We start from the raw sequence: 17551 nt of genomic DNA, 5'->3' as shown, positions 1-17551 counted from the left end.
GTGATTCGGAAAGATGGGACTGGAACCCAGGGGGCATGCATCCTGGTCTGTTTCGGGCAGAGGAAACCTTGGGTATAAAGTAGAATTTCCGCGAAAGAATATGACTAGTCCGTACCCCGTCCGTATTTGGAAGAGGGGTTGTTCTGGAATAAAATTCTTTGGTAAAAGTTATGTGTTTGACGAGTTTTAGTCATTCACCTTTGTCCTATCTGAAAAGATTAGTAGACATCGCCAAAGAAAGAGATTGATTTGCGGCAGCAAATAGAACCATCTTTGGGTAACAAGAAAGAGGCAAGCCTCACCCTTTAAAACAAATGTTTTATCGGATAAGTAGGGGCAGCCTTGAAATTGTACTTTATACCTGGGGGCATGCAAACCTTTTGGAGTGCAAGCTAGGGGCGGTTATTTATCTGTTTTTGGGATTAGCCGTTTCCGAACTTGCATAAAGAAAGGATGAGAGGGAGCAAAGCTTAGTGAAGATGAAGCTCTATAAAAAATAGAGATCTCACAGGAGACATTTCTTATCTTATGACTGGTATTTCGAGCAGTTTTAGCATAAAGTTCATGCTCGTTAAAAAATAAACGCAAGATTCGAGCAGTTTTACCACGGAATTTATGCTCGTTAAAAAATAGAAAAGCGTGAGCAAGAGTTTCCTCTAGAGTTTAAGCTCATTAAAAAATGAACCTATTTCGGTAAATAACCATTGTGACCGTAAATTTATTAGCCATAAAAAGCCTTGGTCGTGTTTGCACTTGCCACCTCCATTCCATTTGGCCAATCGTTCACCTCCATATGATTGTTTACCCATTTTGAGGAACAGCTGCGAAGAGTGATTTCACTTAGCCATCCTTGTGACACTGCCGTGATTGGAAATTTCCAACCTATACCTAGAATCTGCTGCTATCCCTGTTTATCACTCGTTCCTCAAAAGACGAGTCTTCTTTGAGCTCTTTTCAATTGACTCGTAAAATATGAAAAGTTTGCCGAGTTTTGGCCTTCCAGCTCGTTAAAAGGACCGGAAGAGCTATCCCTCCTCTAGATTTTAATCTTTTTGGACCTGAGGGGTTATTGCACAAAAAGGTCGAGCGCTTGTTTTATTCGGCTCGTTAAAGTTATCGAAAACTCATCCCTTCTGTATTGTTTTATACTTTTTCGGACTTAAGGGATTAGATGACGAAAAAGGAATTTTGGAGTTAACTTTCTGTACCTTTTCAGACTCTCTAAAAATGAAAAGGACCGAGTTGTATTTGTCGCTAGACTCGTTAAAATGATTAAATAGCGACAAACTTGTCTTTAGACGAGAACGAGTTTCCCTATCGCTAGGCTCGTTAAAACATAGCGATGGGCTTGCCCGAAGGGCAGGTTATAGAACAAGCATATGTTATCCTCCTCAAGCTTGACAAAAATAAAGAGGTACTGGTCAGAAATGACTGGGGAAAAATTGGGAGAACCTCAAAGCTTTAATGGTAGCAAGTCGCTCTTGAACATGACACTTTGTCCTCCGTATCACATCGGGTTGGGTTGTTTCATTCAACGGTCTCATCACCATGGTCTTCGCCAAACCATCCGTATTTGGGGTAATGCTACCGATCCATAACATCAGTGTCGTTATATGTTCAAGAGATGTTGTTCAGAAAGAGTCAACCATGTCCCATCCACTGCCATACATTATCCTTCATCCACCCATGATCGCCACCCTGAATCATATCTCGCAGATTGTTATCACCTCCACTAAAATCATTAGCTCCGTTCCGTGTCACTGATGTGGGATTCATTAAGGCCCTCCTTTGACGGATCGCTTCTTGTCGACTTCAGCTCATTATCCAAGAAGTTGATCTAGGAACAACCCCCTCAGTACTTTGAAGCTTGCATGCCTCAATGGCAAGTTTCTCACTTCCGGCGACAGGTATACATCAATGACCTTCGACCAGAAGATTTTGCGTGGTGTTCGACGCCAAGTCCTATATTCACACCACGTGAATTGTATTGTAGTACCTTGAGGGTCATTATCATTATCGGTGATTCCTCTCGCGCTTGTTAACAGTTTACATTATTGACCGGTAATCAAGCGATGTCTTTCCATGTTCGACTTCAGCGCAATTCTCACATGGATCGACTTGTACTTAGAGTGAAGATCGAATGAGTTTGAAGACCCCGGATCTAGTTTCATCCATCCGGGCTGCGATATATATTCAGGAAATATAAAAACATTTGATATGTACATTATTGCAGCAGATGATCATCCTACTCAAAGGATGATAATTTCAGCAGAGAATTATCAATCTATCATCAGACGATCGTCTGTTATATGTACCAAAATGAATTTATAAAGCTGAGCATGGGAATGCCCGCCTCAGCTAGATCATGAAAGCAGAATGAAAAATAATGTATTGTATTGTATTTTATTACAGGGCACCTCTCAGCGATTGAATGAACTTCGGATCCTCCTGATAAAGCATTTCACCCGATAAACGACCTCATACTTTAGGGGGAAATTGTTATAGAAATTTTTGTGCCTAACAGCATGAAGCATGAAATGTCCATAATTTGAGGGATCCAAAGTCCCTAAACATGTTGTTCCTACCCCTAGAGGAACAAGGTCAGCAAACCACAGCACTGAAAATCAGTTCTCCACCTGAAAACACTCAAAAACAAGCTATTTCTGGATCATGTCAGCTACTCCACTGAGCATCTGCGCTGAATGTCAACTGCTCCACTCTGTACCTGCGTTGAATGTCAAAAGCAGTGAAGGCTACCTGCGCTGGGCGAGATTGGCCAAGTGGCACAGTCATTTTGCAAGGTGTCAAATGCCCAGGAAGCTTCCAAAATGACACTTGGATCAGGGAATTCGCCTTGTGATGAGTAAGAGGATCTAGATCTCCAAGTGGAAGCAAGAGACTCCAAGTGGACTCAAGAACTGAAGAATAACTGAAGTGGGAGAGGACACTAGTCAGTTTCATGTCAGTCTCAAGCTGACTCATCCTTTCTCTAAAACTTCTATATATAGAGCTCTCTCATAAGGTCTATAGAGGCTGGAATTTTGTGCAAGTAAGGAAGTGCTGTTGGTTTGAGTATAGAACTATTGGGTGATTTGTTTGAAGGAGGTGAAGAGGAGATTTCTTTCTGCTGGGAGGTGTTACTGGATTGGGCCTATTATGGTTGTAATACTCTCAGAACTTTACTTCTTCCATTAATAAAGTATTTGAGGTTCTTCTATGTGCATGTGTCTCAATGGTGAATTGATGCTTGTATATTTGATTTATTCTAATCCCTGAATTGATTATGGATGTATGCTTCTTGTAGTTTCCTTTTCTTGTGCTTTTACAGGATCTTTGTGTAGCTGGGCCGGTGAAAGAGCAAGGAGCTAGGAGCAAGCAGCAAAGAGGGAAGATTGGATCAACCATTAGCGGAAGATAACAGTTAGTGGATCCCCTTTCTCTTCTCTCTCTCATCTCATAAAGAAGTAATCTTGAATAGCTTTGCTTTCAGTTGTTGCTGAGGTACTATCACCCTTAGAGTGGGATAGGGTCATTCCATATTGGATACTTTTCCCAACAACAAATGCATAGCTAGCAGGCTGCAGCAATGTGAGAGGCACAAGTGTTTTGCACAGTGCTAGGTGGCACAGAGAAGTGTGAAATGGTGCGAGATGCATGGAGATGTTGCAGTAAGCGCAGATGTCGGAGAGGGAGCACTTGTCAGCAGCAGGTAGAGCTTCAGCATCAGAGGATGTTTCTAGCCCAACAGAGAGGTCAGTTGGGAGGTGCAGTGCGGGTGCAATGTTGGGAGATAGAACCAGCAGCAGCACAGATGCAGTCAAAGACCTTGATGACAGAGCAAGTGGACCAACCAGATGTGTTGCATGGAGAACATTCCAGAGTTACAGGATCGGGTTTATGAGGAAGCCTTTCTTGTTGAGAGGGAGTGTTTAAAAGTGTGCAACAAGAAATGCTTGTTGAGAATGCAACAAGATGATGGAGCTTAGTGAAAAGAGTCGCCTTCACTAAGTGGGCCCGCAGGAAAATTATGGCACAAGTTCTATTTTTGATCCCAGCAGGGATGATCACAGTGTGAGTGATCACAGTGTGGGTGACCACAGTGTGAGTGATCACAGTGTGAGTGATCAAATTCTATTTTTGGACTGGCTGTCAAAAATAGAAAAGTCAAATATTATTGTCTCATAATAATATTTGGACTATAAACTTGATCTTATTCCCTTGGAGCACTTCAGGATGAGCTACGGATGTGGCACATGCAGATCCCAGAGGGAAATACGTGGTTACCTATAGGATGACTAATATTTGCATGCAGGACTTCAGTTAGAACTCAAGTGAGTTGATTTTAGTGGACTGGAGGTGCAGTTGATGGAGTTGTGTTCAGTTTAGCTTTGTTAAACTGGTTGTATTTAGTCTAACTGATCAATAGACTAGAGATGAGTTGGGTGAATTAGCTATTAATTAATTCACAAGTTATTAACTCATAATGCAACTATAGAATACATCAGTTAACTTAGTTGCATGTCAGTGCATGTTCAGTTCAGCAGGGACAGGTGTTAGAGGATCAGATTGCTATCAGTTGTGACTATAGCTGTGTGTGATGATTTGCACAATCAGAGGGATTGAGTATGCTTATGAATTGGCCAATATCAAGAATTGTAGCCTGTGCTCACGTCCAACAGAGTGTGAGTGATTATTTGCAGGTCAAATACAAGTTTGGTAAGCCATTCTCATCAATTCTTGAGCAGGTATTGAGCTGTGGAGGCAGGCAAGCAGCGGGGGAGATTTGGAGATCAGATCTGAGCTGTATTGTGTGTAACAGGTGGAGTTGGTACTGGATTGCTTGTGATAAGCATTGTACTTTGTAATGTTACATGATTCAATCAATATAATATACAGATAGTGTGGGGTTTTTAGCGAGATGCTTTCCCCGGGATACATATTGTGTTAATGAGTTTGATTGATGCTTCAATGTGTGCCTGTGAATGTTTCTGCTTCTGTAAATTGATGATCAACGTAGAGGAGATTATGTATTATACATGTTCCACTTATAATTGTCTGATCAGGATAATCTCTATGAATATGTGTTAAATTATTCAAAATTTCTACATCGACCTCTCTAAAAAATGAAACAAGGTGCCCGAGGATAGTTTTGATCTTGTGTCAACCTCGTTAAAAAATGAAACAAGGTGTCATGAGGATAGTTTTTTCCTGTGTCAGCCTCATTAAAAAATGATATAGGGATCATGGAGCACGGTTCCTTGTCTTGTGTCAAGCTCGTTAAAAAATGAAACAAGGAGTCTTGAGGAAAGTTCTTGATCTTGTGTCGACCTCGTTAAAAAATGAAACAAGGGTTACGAGGATAGTTCTTTTTCACTGTGTCAACCTCATTAAAAAATGAAACAACTCCCCATTCCAAATCGAGTCTTTCCTTAAGTTCTCGTAAAATCCAAGTCGAGTCTTTCCAAGATCTCAAATGTGAACCTTCATTCCATCCACCTCATTGAATGCAATGAAGCTTGGGGGGCATGTACCTCGATTTGCGTCATTATGTTGGGGGCATGTGAACTTATAACAAGCATAGTTTTTCATTTCAAGCTTGTGTAAACATGAAACCGAATCCAAGCAGAGTTCTCCATGGTTCAAGCTTGTGTAAAAATGAACCCATACCCGATTTACATCTCGTGATTGTCGTTTATCCGCTAAATTTTGCTAGATGAGCCTTGGTTGTTTCATTCCATTACCACCATCTCTTTGGTTGATCATATGCTTTCACTTGATTGTTTATCCTTTCCTAAGGAACTACAACGATGAGTGGTTTTACTAGCCAGCCTCTTGACCATTACATGTTTTGAGCAGTTCCACCATTGTCGGAACTAGTTGCTACCCTTTATACCACTCGTTCCTCTAGGACGAGTCTCCTTTAAGCTCTTTTCTGACTCGTAAAAGATGAAAAGGTTGCCGATTATTTTTCCCTTTTTGACTCGTTAAACGGAATTAAAAAGGTGGTCCACTTTAAGCTCTTTTCCAATCGTGTAAACACGAAAAGATTGCCAAGGTTTCGTCGTTTCAAGCTTGTTATTGGTTACGAAACGACGTGATTTCAATTGCTTTTCTACTCTTTTGGGTCGATATCACTAATCATGAAAAGTATCCTCGATTGTAATGGTCAACCGGTTCTTTCGAGTATCAGTTTATATTTTTCTGGGCTCCAGAGACACAAATCTACAAAAAAGGACCCCCCTGGAGTTTTCTTTTCTGTGTCTTTTTCAAACTCTCTAAACATGAAAAAGGCTCCAAGTTTTACCTATGTCAGACTCGTTAAACCCTGACGACATTGGACTCGTCACCATGACGAGACTTGAGCTTCTCCTTCCTAGGGCTCGTTAAATTATTACTAGGTTGGACTCAACAACAGGTTTATCATTGATTGTCTATGGCAGCTAGTCACTCTTGAACATCGACACTTTTTCTTCTTGTTGGGTTGGTACATCCACACATCATCATTTGGCCTTCCATGGGTTTGGGTTACCAGCCTCATTCCATCTGATTCATGCCTTTTCCATCGTGCCTTTGATTCCCTTGGTACTTGAATGCTGCCACCCTCTGGAGTCATGTCACCAACATGTTCAAGAGTATAATCCTTCTACTGTTTACACCCTCACCTTCTCCTCTGATACTCTGTTTCACCATCTACTACTTGTTCCTTATCTCGTGTCATTGATGGTGGAAACGTTATGGCCCTACTGCGACGGGTCGTCTCCTGTCGACATCAGCTCATTAGCCAAGATATTGACCTATAGATCCCCTTTGGTACCTTAGAGCTTGCATGCCTTAATGGCAAGTTCTTCGCACCTGACGGTCGACTTTCATCATTGGTCGTCAATTGGGTGATTCCACGAGTGTTCGACTCCAGTTCCTTTTTCACACTTTGTGGATTGTGCTAGCTAGTACCTTGAGAACCATTGGCATTATTGGTGGTTTCTTTTCCGCTTGTTAATGGTCCTCATCATTGACCGGTAATCAAGGGACCTTATATCATGATCGACCTCATCACATCTATTCGCATGCTAGAATTTGTACTATGATCGGATGGGTTCAAGACCCCGAGCTCAGATTACACATGTTCGGGCTGCATGAATTGGTTTATGATTACATGACTCATTGACGGATGGTTGCGACCATACCTGAGTCTTCATGGATGGCTGCGACCATACCTTTTTTATTATCATGGTCTTATTAGCTAGATGGCTGTGTCCATACCACAGACCTAGCTCGTATGTCTTTTGGATGGTTGCGCCCATGCCTAGACTACATGTAATTCATTATCAAAGATATCAGTTATACTCGCATGCAGGTTCTTCCAGATGGTGTTCCAACTCAGTCAGTGTCGTAAAGAATTTCACCCCTCCCACTCTCTCGGGCTTCATACTTTACGGGGCATCTGTTACATAGTAATTTGTCACTGTCTTCACTCCAATCCTCCTACTGTGTCACGTGTCCAAGTCAAACATGCTCATATTAGACAAATGCTCTCTGATGTTGCCAAATGGCCCACTTCTCCTAAGTTATCTGCCTCATCACGTCTGTTGGCTAAATAAATGTGCTGAAGAGCGCTCCTAAACAGTCCAAAAGCACTGCCATCATAGAAGTACACCTGATTCCTGTGATGGTCCAATTTTATGTGCCAATGCGAGGTTACTTGTAATATTCAACGATGACCTGACTAGCTACGTTATTCAATAGCGATGTTAGTGCTATAGATCAGTTATTCCCCCACAATGATCCAGATAGGGCGAATTTGTTCCAATAGTTGGCCTTCTAGATGACTCCAGGCCTAGTTGTTGGCATAGTTTGCATCGCCCTCCTTTCTCTGGCAGGGTTGTTTCGTCATTTGTGCTACCTTCCTTTGGGGATAAGCTCACTCTTCCAACTTTCATGGAGACTCTTTCTCCTATTTAACTCTCACCATTGCTATGCATTGCTAGATTTTGATAGTTGGCTAGTTGAGCAGTGCTGTTAGTGTTTGTGAGTTTGGTAGATAGCTGGTGTGAGTGTGATAAGTGTGGGATTGTTGATAGCTTGTGGGAGTTTGTGAATTTCCCTTAATCTTGTGTAAAATGTATGAGTGAGAGAGACTCGTATGTTGGGAGATCCATCTTCAAAGAGTGAATGCTTTAGGAACATGCTGTCTGGATCCCTCTGAGAAGGCTTGTGATGTCAAGACTTTGGTTGTAAGCTTACTCTTATTTCATTATTAATACAATCAATGATGTTTTCGTATGTATTGTATGTAATGTACTTGATAGCTCATGACTTCTTGACTTTGTGAGTAAATAGATCATTGTTGTTCCAGTTACATGCTTTGTTGTATTTCCTTTGCATCATTCCAGGTTGATCACTCATTAGGAGAAGCTGGAGTAGTGCAACGAAACTCCATCGACCACCAGTTGAGGTAGGCCTCCAACTATGATTGTTTAAGGAAAGCTATTGTTGATCTGTCCCCATTTGTGACTAGACCCACTCTAGGGCTATAGGGGTTGCCTCTGTTCACAGAGGGAACACTTTCCTGCATCACACAGTCCATTCTACACTCTACCTGAATCAACTACCAAACTAGTTGTCATGCCTATTGCTGATTGGGAAAATGTATGTTTGGAACTCTAGAACACTTTCTCGATCTATAGAACTAAAAACCATCTTCTCTCCAACAAAATCGAATTTCCTCTTTAAGGATTTTGTATAGCCCTTATGCAGCCTCTCTGTGGCTATCTCTACCTCTCTTCAAAGTACTCTCTAAAACTAGAATCTCTTCTTCTAGACTCACTTTCTCTAGCCCTCTCTGCCTCTGCTTCCCTTCTCTACCTCGAACTCTTCCGACAACTATTGTTGCTCTCTAGACAAATCAAACTACCCAAGGAAATTGATCTCAAGTGTGTGTTCTCCATCTACCCATCGAATTCTTCTTATAATATTCTATTGGGACTCTGACTACCAAGATTAAAACTTAATCAAAGGCCAAGATTGTTTTCCAGTCAATTCATTTTAGTTTCTAGATTATTCACACCTTTCTTAATTAACACTAATTAATTAACCGCCTTTTCCTAAGTGTATACATAGGAAATATTTAAAAATATGTTAATAATCTAATTGAGAGACTTCTAGGTGGAATTTTTAGAAACGATTTATGGGTTTTGGAAAAATCCTATGTTTTAGCCTCTCCACAATTTTTTGATGCTAGAACACCTATGATGCTACAAAAACTAACACTCCCTCTTAGCAAGTAAGGTGTTCTAGTGTTGCACTACTGCTACAACACCTTGTCAATATATCACCCTTTGTACACCGTTGATGTATGGTCACTGTGACTGCCTGCCTCTTCCCACCAATCATTACGCAACTCTGGTGTTGCGTATGTGCTACTGCTGACACTATTATACTTCTTCCAACTCTACATAAACACTACATCTCCCTCTCATTTGTTGTTGTTGCAACTGCAACCACTGCAACTAAGAAGCATCTAAAATACTGAATCAACTGTCTGTGATGCATATATCTCTTGAGAATCTAACTAATATTAACCTTTGTATTATCCACTAAGGAATTTTTGTTGTTGTTGACTCTTTTACTAAGACTCATGCTCTGTTGTCAACATTACTCTACGCTCCTTAACACCTAAATACAAATTCTATACAACTGTCACTTTGGAATCTGACTGGAACACTGAAATTGATCCATCTTGCTACTAAATACTATGGGCCCCTATAGCAAGGTAATGATCCATGAGGAAACACCTCTCTGATGCTCACCTCGATGGACCTTTCCCACCATACACACTAGAGCCTCATTGTAATACCCTCTCCTCCCAGGTCCACCCAAGCAATCAACTAGCCGAGGTAAACATGTGATGAGAGATGCTACTATAAGGGATTCAACTTCCTTGGTGACCTTAAGGAAATCAAGCCAACAGAACATATCATACAAACACATCCACATCAGCAAAAACACCCTTAGGAGACATTCCAGCCACTCAGACATCCTATCCCTAAGTCACACTGATGATTTAATCCTTTTAACTCCTGGTCTCTCTCGTGTTATAGGAAATATAACAACTAGAAGCCAAATTCGCTCTCACGGACCTGTGTGCCAACGTCCCTGGACTTTTCCCAATAGACTTGTGTCAGCGTCCTCGAGATTTAGCTACTTTCCTATTCCAAAAGCTTTGCCTATGCCTAGAAATTTTTATAGCCTTCACAATCCATCAAAGACATGATGACAATATAAACAAATAAAAAATCGACTTCAGGACTAGGCCTGAGAATGCCCAACTAGGACTGACATTCTATCAAACACTTGGCATCAATGCAACCACAGGTCTAGGATACAAGACAGAGCATAAATGACTGAAATAACTTATGAAAAATAACCACAAGCATCACCTCCTGCTCCATTGAAGTGTTATAACATCAATTAGGTCTTGCATCGACCCATTTAACAATTACAAGTAAATACATGAAATAACCATGACATGAACCAATCATTTAACCATGCTTATAACTAGCTTAAAATCATATAAATATTAGAGAAATGACATTCATTAAATCCACATGTAAATTAATGCAAAAGTAATAAAGCTTTTATTTTATTAATCATATAAAAATCTGACTAGTTTTGGGACTTCCACATACCACCCGACCATAGACATGGTTGAACCAAATCTCTCTTTCAGCCAGTCACCCCCATTCCATATTCCATGCATGAATTTGGGATCTCATAGAAAAACCAATCCAATAAGAACCAAGGGAATTTAGAGGTTAAACCACCTCCACCCTCACAAAATTGTGATCACACCAAACCTAGTGCTCTGATCATAACCAAACTGAACTTGGAATGCCATCCAGAAACTATTACTATCCTTGAGGAATTTTCTGTCTCCTTGTCTCTTAGGATTTATCATAATCCAATATTGGATCACTAGGCCCTAAACCAAGACCAATCTCTTAGGCTTTACCACAATCCAAACTTGGATCACTAGGCTCTAAACCAAGACTTCTCCCTCAGGCTTTACCATGTATCTCGCCAAAACTAGTCAAGGGATTCCTAGGCCTTTGAGAATGAAACTTGAGACCACCTCTACCCTAGATTCCAAAATCCATATGACAAACCAAAGCTCAAAATCGAGATAAACATCCCAACATACCATGGCATCTGGAAAAAAAAGGTTGGGCTGAAAACCAATGTCATAACCAGACAAAACCATCCCACTGATAACAAGAGAACCATACACGAACATGCAAAGCCATGCATGTCCAAACCATCTAGGAAATCGCACATGCAAAAGGTTACCTGCAAGTATTCCTACTGAAGCTGCTTGATCCTTCTTTTCCTTCCTCGATCCTTGCTTTCCTTCCTTTCCCTTTTCTTTCTTTTCCTTTCTTGCTCCAAATCTAGAGTGCTCCAATAAAACTCTAAGTCACCAAGAGTGAGAGAGAGAGATTAATGAGAAAGCTCCAAACTTGACCTGACAAAAGGTTTCCAACTGATCCTCAGAAGCCTATTTTATGAATGAGGCCTCTAATTTCTTCATTTTCTATTATTTTTGCTTCAATTTCCTCCTCACATGAAACCTATGACCTTTCACCTTACTTTCCTCCTAATTTCCATTATTTTCATAAATAAATGTGCCAAAAAATCCTTTTTTCCTTTTATTGCCTTTGATAATTTTCCTTAGCTAAAACACACATCCAATCATGACCACTAGGATCTCTTTGCCCAACATTTAGCTTCGAATAAGTTTCCCTTATCCGTGGTCTTATTTTTCATTTATTAACTTTTATTACATGAAATTTTCACAAGGGTTGTTATAGAACCCTCCCCCTTGGGGAACACCATCCTCGTGTTAATCCACACCATGACCTCAAAAAAACTACTGAAAAGAAAACATACTACCCATGGAGCTTTATATCTTAGCTTGATGCAATATTTACAATGAAATACCTGCTCAAAAGCAAAACATAATGACAACATGACAAGATAACAACCATAATAACATGACACCCATACCACTTATTGGAGTGTTACCAGCCTAGATCTATCTTAACAACGAAATTATCTAGTTCCAAGAGGGATCAAATCTCTCTAGGTGCAAACCTTTGCTCATGTTTTTCAGTCAAAAAATAGGTTTTAACCTCATGAGATTTTATCCCTCTCGACGTTAGATAGATCTATTGTTAAGATGGATCTAGGCTAGTTTCGGTTGTGTGCAGTCATACAAAATTTGTTGAGCATATAATTATTTTGATCATTTTAAATATGTTGAATATGTCTAAGATTAATTTGGCCAATTTAGTTACAAATTTTCTTAGTTACCTCAGTTTGTTGAGATGAGAGAGATTGTTAATAACTTGAATGATGAAAAATGATGAAATAAAAATTTTGAGTGCAAAGTGTCAATGTAACAATTTTGATTGATAGAAAATATGAATAATAAGAATATAGTCAATTATAAACAATCTTCATAGTGATCAATCTGAAACTATTTTCTTCTAATGTTCTTATTGTCACACCTATTAGTTTTTCCATTTTCTCATATTGATCATATGAAAAGAGTAGTTTGAATCATAGACCATTCAAATATTTAACTCGAGCTATTGTAGTAAACAACATACCTTGTCTCTCTTGCTCTCCAATATTAATAGTAGTTTTTTGCAAAGTCAATCATTGTGACTTATGGAGTGTTAAACCCCAAATAATTTTCAAAGGTAGTTATTTTCTATTACCACATTTGTATGAAAAGTAATTAACAATGTTGAATGATGGAAAATGGGAATAATACGAATGTATCCAATTATGAATAGTTTATAGTTTCAAGAAGCAAACATTTCGGGTAAGAAAACATTTTATTTAGGATGAAAATTTAAGTATTGTATTTATGGTTGAATTAATATAACACATAATTCAATGCACATCATGAATAATATTTATGTGCTTACACTGAGAGAGAGTGTGTATGTTTTGGGGGTGAGAAGGAGAGACAAGGGGAGATGGAGATATAGATGGGGGGGAGAATAAGAGAGAGGCAAAGACAGGGAGGAAGGAAGATATATAGATATGGAGAGAGAAATGTTAGAGAGAGAGAGGGAGGGGAAATGGAGATAGGGAGACGGAGAGAGATATATATGGGGAGAGAGTGTGTATGTTTAAGGGGTGAGATATAGAGAGAGAGAGAAGGAGAGACAATGGGAGATAGAGATATAGATGGAGGAGGTAGAGATGTGCTTACACTAAAATCAATGTACACTATTAATATAATTACTTTAAAATTAATTTACATCGTACATCTAGTTGCATCAAATCAGGAATAAACATCTACACTAAAATCAATGCATCTAGTGTAAGCAATCAAATAGGATTAAAAATCAACATCTATATTGATATCAATGCATCTAGTGCAAGAAATCAAATAGGATTAGAAATAAATATCTACACTGAAAACAATGCATCTAATGCAAGCAATCAAATAGGAGTAGAAATCAACATCTACGCTAAAATCAATGCATCTAGTGCAAGTTACCAAATAGGACTAGAAATAAATATCTACACTAAAACTAATGCATCATGTGCAAGAAAACAAATAAGAGTAGAAATCAACATCAACACTGAAATCAATGCATCTATTATAAGGTATTAAATAGGATTATAAATCGACATATACACTGAAATCAATGCATATAGTGTATGTGATCAAATAGGATTAGAAATCAACAACTACATTGAAATCAATACATCTATTTTAGTGAAAATCCAAAATATTCGCGACTTCTAGATCTAAATTTTATGCATGTATTTGTCTTTGTGTATCTCTTTCTTCTTCCCTCTCTCTCCTCCTTCCATTCGGTGTCTATCTTCATCCCCCTCTCCTTCTCTCTCTTCCCCCTCTCTCTCCCTCCTCTCTCTCTATCTACCTCTCCCTCCCTTTCTCTATCTTTCTATTCTTCCCTCTCCCCCCCTACAATCTATATCTATACATCCCTCCATCTCTCCTTATTTGTCTCTCTATCTCAACCCCCTAAACACATGTCATGCTCTCTCTCTCCCCCCATATCTATCTATCTATATATCTATCTCTCCATCTTTCTTTCCCTCTCTATCTCTCCCCCCCCCCCCCCTCTCTCTCTCTCTATGCCCCCTCCATATATATATATATATATATATATATATATATATATATATAGATAGATAGATAGATAGATAGATAGATATATCTCCCATCTATATCTATTCCTCACTCCCTCTCTTTGCCTCTCTATTCTACCCTCTCCCCACCCCATCTATATATCTATCTCCCCTTCTCTCTCCTTCTTACCCCCAAAACATACACACTCTCTCTCCATCTCTCTCTCTCTCTCTCTCTCTCTCTCTCTCTCTCTCTCTCTTCTCTCTCCATCCCTCTTCCTCTCTCTCTCTCTCTCTCGCTCTTCTCTCTCCCTCATTGACTCTCCATCTCTCACTTGCCACTCCCTCTCCACCTTTCTCTCTCTATATATGTATTCCCCTTCCAACTCCATCTCTCTCTTCTCCCCTCTCTCCTCTCTCTTAAGTCCTCTCTCCTTTTCCTTCCACTCTCTCCCCTTTTCTACCACCTCCCTATGTCTCCCCCTCCCCCACTGATCATACACACACACTCTCTCTCAACCCTCCAACTCTATCACTATCTCCCTCCCTCTCTCCTTCTCTCTCTCCCCACTCCATATCTCTGTCTTTGTGTCTCTCTCTTCCCCTTCTTTCCCTATATTTATCCTCTCCTTTTCTCTCTCTTCCCTCGTCTCCTCTCTCCCTCATTCCATCTTCATCTCTCCCTTTTTACTCCCTCTCTCTCTCCACCTTTATCTCTCAATGTCTTTGTTCTTCACTCCCTCTCTTTCCCCATCCAAATCCATCTCTCTCCCTCCCTTTCCCCCCCTCTCTCTCTTCCTTTCTCTCTCTCACTATCTCTCCCACCTCTTTGTCTCTCTCCCCCACTCTATTCCCCCTTCCATCTCACTCTCTTTCTTAAATTTGATCCCATTGTATCATAGTTAAGAGAGTATCTAAATTAAAAAAAAATGGTTGTAAAATATTAAACCTATATTTTGGACCAATAATGTTAAAGAAAATACAATAATAAAAAAACTTAAAAAATCATGCACGACATTTCCGCTATCATTGTAAATCACTTTTCTTTCTCACTTCGCTTGGATTGTTGGGTAAGATGCATCTATCCTAGTTCTTTATAATAATATTTATATTATATAAATTTCACATATGTATATATAAAAGTATTCTCATTTTTTAATTTATTGAAATCTTCATTTAATCTCTATAGGAATATTGTTAGTATTCATGATGATGGACGGTTTAGATATACCTCAAAAGTAATTATAACCTTTTTTATCTTAGATTTAATTAAAAAATGTTATAAAATTAAATTAAAATAAAGTATTTATAAAATATTTTGATTTTGAAATAAGTTATTGTTTTCGGGCATGTGCTATTGATAAGGCATAGTATTGGCCCATGGTATTGTAACAAAACAATTAAAAGCCTAGATCGATAACATAATAATCAAAATTCTAGACTGCCCATGGCATTGATAAACCATGGTAGTAGCCCATGGTATTATAATTTTCTTCCCTCCTCTCCCTCTCTATATTTCTCTTGTGGGTATTGGCCCATGGCGTTGTAAAAAAACCTACTTAGAAGTTAATAATATCCATGGTAAATATTCATGATTAAAAATATTTTCATATTGTAAATATTAAGTTTTTATCCACTTATTAATTAAATTTATAGATGGAACACATCTATATTAATTATTACAAATATATTGATTACAATTGAGTCACAGTGTGAGGAGAAATATTACATAAAATATACTATTACAATATTGTATGTTGCCCAATATTTATAACCAGCCCCACCTAATAAATAGTGGCCACAAGTGGGGGGAAATACTAATTGAAATGTAATATTATTAAATTTTTAATTAATATTAGGTAAAATGTAATATTATAGTATTATATTTTATGCAATATAACTTAGTAAAAATTGGATGGAGGTGGGCAAAAATATTAGATAAAATGTAATAATTACATTTTTCCTAATATTTTCCCACCTCTGCAGATCCATAATTTTTTTTTACCTTTACAAGCTACATGGATTCAATGCCATCATTTTTTACAATTAATTATGTATCTAAATATAACATCAAACTAATGTGAATCTAGGCTAGTTTAATCCCCTTAAATAGATTATATTCCATAGGAATTCCATGAGTCAATACCATGGATTTTTAAAACCATGGTTCAAAACTATCAGTCATTTTTATATTTTTTATTATTTAATTTTTATAAGGTTATTTTTTTTATTTTAATTTTATTTTCACCAAATTACAATGTTTACATTACATTAAGTTACACATCTCTTCCATATTTTAATTTTCTTTTGACCTAGTCAAAATGTTAATATTATAGTACTTTACGTTACACATTTCTAGCGATACTATAGACATTAGATCTCGGCTCAATGAATAAATTACATTTATCCCTCATACTAAAAAGTATTTTTTTTAAAGTAACATTACACACAACATCTCTTGCATATACATATATTAAAGTAACATTACGCACAACATCTCTTGCATATACATATTATCGACACACACAGATATATATATATATATATATATATATATAATGTTATGTGACAATGTCTCCCTCATATACTGGGTTGTAGAGTGCCTCTCGATGCAATAACTTAACTCATGGTGGTGTCAACAAAACATATGCCAAACATATACCAACATCAAACCAAAATTGATTTGCCTCAACTGACAAACAATGAAGGATATAGGGTATGCATTTGATCTGACATCTCGCATGTAGCTTCTTCAAACCCAAAGTGCTTCCCCTACACTTTAACTTGATCTATGGCTCTATTCCTAAGCATGAGATGTTTCCACTGCAATATGCACTCAAGCTTTGGCTGGAACTCTCCTTCTTGATCCACCTGTAATACATATGAATCAATAACATGATCAACATCCTTTGTATACTTCTTAAGTAATGAAATATGGAAAACGTCATGTACGTTCACTGTTGGAGGCAATGAAAATCAATATGCCACTAGTCCAATCCTATCAAGAATCTCAAAAGTCTCACAATATTGTGGTTCCAACTTGGCACATGAACCAATCCTCAAAGAGCTTTTATTGGGCTTGATGTGAAAATACACATGCTCTCCAATCTAAAGCTCCTTGAATACCTTGTGTTGATCTGCATAAATCTTCTATCTATCATGTATTTCCTTTGTATTCTTCTTTATAATCTTCATTTCCTACTCCATGTCTATCAACATGTCCAGTCCAATGAGTACCATATTCATTGGATCACTCCAGATGATGGGAGTGTTACAACTCTACCTATACAATGCCTCAAAAGGACTCATCCTCAATGACTCTTGATAACCATTGTTTTATGTAAATTCAAGCAATGGAAGATACTCCGCCCATTTCCTC

Source organism: Pinus tabuliformis, chromosome 8, assembly GCF_031772625.1.
Source record: "Pinus tabuliformis cultivar Carrire ecotype Pingquan chromosome 8, CPIR1, whole genome shotgun sequence".
NCBI lineage: Eukaryota > Viridiplantae > Streptophyta > Pinopsida > Pinales > Pinaceae > Pinus > Pinus tabuliformis.
The sequence above is the reverse complement of the archived record's forward strand: the minus strand, read 5'-3'. Positions refer to the sequence as shown.